Source organism: Syngnathus typhle, unplaced genomic scaffold, assembly GCF_033458585.1.
Source record: "Syngnathus typhle isolate RoL2023-S1 ecotype Sweden unplaced genomic scaffold, RoL_Styp_1.0 HiC_scaffold_77, whole genome shotgun sequence".
Lineage (NCBI taxonomy): Eukaryota > Metazoa > Chordata > Actinopteri > Syngnathiformes > Syngnathidae > Syngnathus > Syngnathus typhle.
In genome coordinates, this window is record NW_026871983.1 from 334,661 (window position 1) to 340,000 (window position 5,340).

Consider the following 5,340-nt stretch of genomic DNA (forward strand, 5'->3'; position numbering starts at 1 on the left):
GTGCCAACGGCTCTTGCGCCGTAATGTGTCCGCTTTGCCTGGTTCCCTCGGTCGGCCACGAACGGCGAAAAATCAGCCTCTCCTTCTGGAGCTCGCCTAAGTGCCAACGGCTCTTGCGCCGTAATGTGTCCGCTTTGCCTGGTTCCCTCGGTCGGCCACAAATAGCGAAAAACCAGCCTCTCCTTCTGGAGCTCGCCTAAGTGCCAACGGCTCTTGCGCCGTAATGTGTCCGCTTTGCCTGGTTCCCTCGGTCGGCCACAAATAGCGAAAAACCAGCCTCTCCTTCTGGAGCTCGCCTAAGTGCCAACGGCTCTTGCGCCGTAATGTGTCCGCTTTGCCTGGTTCCCTCGGTCGGCCACAAACGGCGAAAAACCAGCCTCTCCTTCTGGAGCTCGCCTAAGTGCCAACGGCTCTTGCGCCGTAATGTGTCCGCTTTGCCTGGTTCCCTCGGTCGGCCACAAATAGCGAAAAATCAGCCTCTCCTTCTGGAGCTCGTGCCAACTTTGGCGAATATTTTCTAAGTGCCAACGGCTCTTGCGCCGTAATGTGTCCGCTTTGCCTGGTTCCCTCGGTCGGCCACAAATAGCGAAAAACCAGCCTCTCCTTCTGGAGCTCGCCTAAGTGCCAACGGCTCTTGCGCCGTAATGTGTCCGCTTTGCCTGGTTCCCTCGGTCGGCCACAAATAGCGAAAAACCAGCCTCTCCTTCTGGAGCTCGCCTAAGTGCCAACGGCTCTTGCGCCGTAATGTGTCCGCTTTGCCTGGTTCCCTCGGTCGGCCACAAACGGCGAAAAATCAGCCTCTCCTTCTGGAGCTCGCCTAAGTGCCAACGGCTCTTGCGCCGTAATGTGTCCGCTTTGCCTGGTTCCCTCGGTCGGCCACAAATAGCGAAAAACCAGCCTCTCCTTCTGGAGCTCGCCTAAGTGCCAACGGCTCTTGCGCCGTAATGTGTCCGCTTTGCCTGGTTCCCTCGGTCGGCCACAAATAGCGAAAAACCAGCCTCTCCTTCTGGAGCTCGCCTAAGTGCCAACGGCTCTTGCGCCGTAATGTGTCCGCTTTGCCTGGTTCCCTCGGTCGGCCACAAATAGCGAAAAACCAGCCTCTCCTTCTGGAGCTCGCCTAAGTGCCAACGGCTCTTGCGCCGTAATGTGTCCGCTTTGCCTGGTTCCCTCGGTCGGCCACAAACGGCGAAAAATCAGCCTCTCCTTCTGGAGCTCGCCTAAGTGCCAACGGCTCTTGCGCCGTAATGTGTCCGCTTTGCCTGGTTCCCTCGGTCGGCCACAAATAGCGAAAAACCAGCCTCTCCTTCTGGAGCTCGCCTAAGTGCCAACGGCTCTTGCGCCGTAATGTGTCCGCTTTGCCTGGTTCCCTCGGTCGGCCACAAACGGCGAAAAATCAGCCTCTCCTTCTGGAGCTCGCCTAAGTGCCAACGGCTCTTGCGCCGTAATGTGTCCGCTTTGCCTGGTTCCCTCGGTCGGCCACAAATAGCGAAAAACCAGCCTCTCCTTCTGGAGCTCGCCTAAGTGCCAACGGCTCTTGCGCCGTAATGTGTCCGCTTTGCCTGGTTCCCTCGGTCGGCCACAAACGGCGAAAAATCAGCCTCTCCTTCTGGAGCTCGCCTAAGTGCCAACGGCTCTTGCGCCGTAATGTGTCCGCTTTGCCTGGTTCCCTCGGTCGGCCACAAATAGCGAAAAACCAGCCTCTCCTTCTGGAGCTCGCGCCAACTTTGTCAAAAAATTTCTAAGTGCCAACGGCTCTTGCGCCGTAAAGTGTCCGCTTTGCCTGGTTCCCTCGGTCGGCCACAAATAGCGAAAAATCAGCCTCTCCTTCTGGAGCTCGCCTAAGTGCCAACGGCTCTTGCGCCGTAATGTGTCCGCTTTGCCTGGTTCCCTCGGTCGGCCACAAATAGCGAAAAACCAGCCTCTCCTTCTGGAGCTCGCCTAAGTGCCAACGGCTCTTGCGCCGTAATGTGTCCGCTTTGCCTGGTTCCCTCGGTCGGCCACAAATAGCGAAAAATCAGCCTCTCCTTCTGGAGCTCGCCTAAGTGCCAACGGCTCTTGCGCCGTAATGTGTCCGCTTTGCCTGGTTCCCTCGGTCGGCCACAAATAGCGAAAAACCAGCCTCTCCTTCTGGAGCTCGCGCCAACTTTGTCAAAAAATTTCTAAGTGCCAACGGCTCTTGCGCCGTAAAGTGTCCGCTTTGCCTGGTTCCCTCGGTCGGCCACAAATAGCGAAAAATCAGCCTCTCCTTCTGGAGCTCGTGCCAACTTTGGCGAATATTTTCTAAGTGCCAACGGCTCTTGCGCCGTAATGTGTCCGCTTTGCCTGGTTCCCTCGGTCGGCCACAAATAGCGAAAAATCAGCCTCTCCTTCTGGAGCTCGCCTAAGTGCCAACGGCTCTTGCGCCGTAAAGTGTCCGCTTTGTCTGGTTCCCTCGGTCGGCCACAAACGGCGAAAAATCAGCCTCTCCTTCTGGAGCTCGTGCCAACTTTGGCGAATATTTTCTAAGTGCCAACGGCTCTTGCGCCGTAAAGTGTCCGCTTTGTCTGGTTCCCTCGGTCGGCCACAAATAGCGAAAAATCAGCCTCTCCTTCTGGAGCTCGCGCAAGTGCCAACGGCTCTTGCGCCGTAAAGTGTCCGCTTTGTCTGGTTCCCTCGGTCGGCCACAAATAGCGAAAAATCAGCCTCTCCTTCTGGAGCTCGTGCCAACTTTGGCGAATATTTTCTAAGTGCCAACGGCTCTTGCGCCGTAAAGTGTCCGCTTTGTCTGGTTCCCTCGGTCGGCCACAAATAGCGAAAAATCAGCCTCTCCTTCTGGAGCTCGCGCAAGTGCCAACGGCTCTTGCGCCGTAAAGTGTCCGCTTTGTCTGGTTCCCTCGGTCGGCCACAAATAGCGAAAAATCAGCCTCTCCTTCTGGAGCTCGTGCCAACTTTGGCGAATATTTTCTAAGTGCCAACGGCTCTTGCGCCGTAATGTGTCCGCTTTGTCTGGTTCCCTCGGTCGGCCACAAATAGCGAAAAATCAGCCTCTCCTTCTGGAGCTCGCGCAAGTGCCAACGGCTCTTGCGCCGTAAAGTGTCCGCTTTGTCTGGTTCCCTCGGTCGGCCACAAATAGCGAAAAATCAGCCTCTCCTTCTGGAGCTCGTGCCAACTTTGGCGAATATTTTCTAAGTGCCAACGGCTCTTGCGCCGTAATGTGTCCGCTTTGTCTGGTTCCCTCGGTCGGCCACAAATAGCGAAAAATCAGCCTCTCCTTCTGGAGCTCGTGCCAACTTTGGCGAATATTTTCTAAGTGCCAACGGCTCTTGCGCCGTAAAGTGTCCGCTTTGCCTGGTTCCCTCGGTCGGCCACAAATAGCGAAAAATCAGCCTCTCCTTCTGGAGCTCGCGCCAACTTTGTCAAAAAATTTCTAAGTGCCAACGGCTCTTGCGCCGTAAAGTGTCCGCTTTGCCTGGTTCCCTCGGTCGGCCACAAATAGCGAAAAATCAGCCTCTCCTTCTGGAGCTCGCGCCAACTTTGTCGAAAAATTTCTAAGTGCCAACGGCTCTTGCGCCGTAAAGTGTCCGCTTTGTCTGGTTCCCTCGGTCGGCCGCAAATAGCGAAAAATCAGCCTCTCGCCCGTCAGGTACCAGGCGTTGGGGTACCAGGGGTAAGTGCAGTACCAGCTTTGGTCTGTTGGTGCGCCAGAGTACGATGAGTTGGTCCCCCTAGTCACTGTACTCATTACCTTTACCCCCAAATCGCAAAATATAGTCAGAACGAGTGTGGGGAACACAAGTTTTGGCCCCGAGAACCAGGCGGCTGGTGTCTCTAGCGATGTGTTCCCCCCCAAAAAGTGTTCACATGCTCGGACAGCGAACCTAGGAGCTACCGCAAAGCACTCTGGAAGTGCAAGAGCGAAAAATTTTCTAAGTACAAAAACTCTCGAAAATTTTCAAAGTGTCACAGTGCTCGAAAATTTTCAAAGTGCTACATGCTTTCCATCCAAGGAAGGAATAGTGGAGGACCGGCCGCCTCCTTAAACACAAGCCGGCGGAACGACGGGGAGGACCGGCCGCCTCCTTAAACACAGGCCGGTGGAACGTTTGGCAGAATTCTTCTCGTGGAGGACCGGCCGCCTCCTTAAACACAAGCCGGCGGAACGACGGGGAGGACCGGCCGCCTCCTTAAACACAGGCCGGTGGAACGTTTGGCAGAATTCTTCTCGTGGAGGACCGGCCGCCTCCTTAAACACAGGCCGGTGGGAACGGTTGGCAGAATTGCGTGACGGCCGCCTGCTCCCGGCGTCCGCACGTGAACGAACACCCCCTCCCGGGGACGGCCGTCTGCTCCCGACCGCCGTCCTTCACCCCCTCACCTTCCGGACCCCCGTCTGCTCCCGGCGGGCCTCCGAGTACCCCCACCTTCTCCCGAACTGACCGACAGGCAATGAGACCCGCCTTGGTAGGGCCCCCACCGGCCCCGGCTCGCGCCGGCGTTGGGTGGACGGTTCCTCCCCACTTGCGGGTCGCTCTCCACGGAGGACCGGTCGCCTCACTAAACATAGGCCGGGCGAAAATCTGCGAATGTTATACATCCAAGGAGGGAGGACCGGCCGCCTCCTTAAACCACCGGCCGGGCGAAAATATGCGAATGTTATACATCCAAGGAGGGAGGACCGGTCGCCTCACTAAACATAGGCCGGGCGAAAATCTGCGAATGTTATACATCCAAGGAGGGAGGACCGGCCGCCTCCTTAAACCACCGGCCGGGCGAAAATCTGCGAATGTTATACATCCAAGAAAGGAAGGAAGGAGGGAACCGGCCGCCTCCTTAAACACAGGCCGGGCGAAAATCTGCGAATCTTATCCATCCAAGGACGGAGGACCGGCCGCCTCCTTAAACACAGGCCGGTAGGAACGGTTGGCAGAATCGCGTGACGGCCGCCTGCTCCCGGCGTCCGCACGTGAACGAACACCCCCTCCCGGGGACGGCCGTCTGCTCCCGGCCGCCGTCCTTCACCCCCCTCAGCTTCCGGACCCCCGTCTGCTCCCGGCGGGCCTCCGAGTACCCTCCCCTTCTCCCGAACTGACCGACTGGCACTCATGACCCGCCTTGGTAGGGCCCCCACCGGCCCCGGCTCGCGCCGGCGTTGGGTGGACGGTTCCTCCCCACTTGCGGGTCGCACTCTAGCGCCTCGGCCGCCGCGAGAGCGTGCGCTACGCGCCGCCCCCGCAGGCCTTGGCGCGACCGAACGGCAGCGAGACCGAGACGCCCCGAATCACCCACCTAGAGGAAATCAACGGAGGCCGAGCGCGCGATCCGATTGCGGCACGCCGCGTGGGTGTCCGCCGGCCGCGCCGG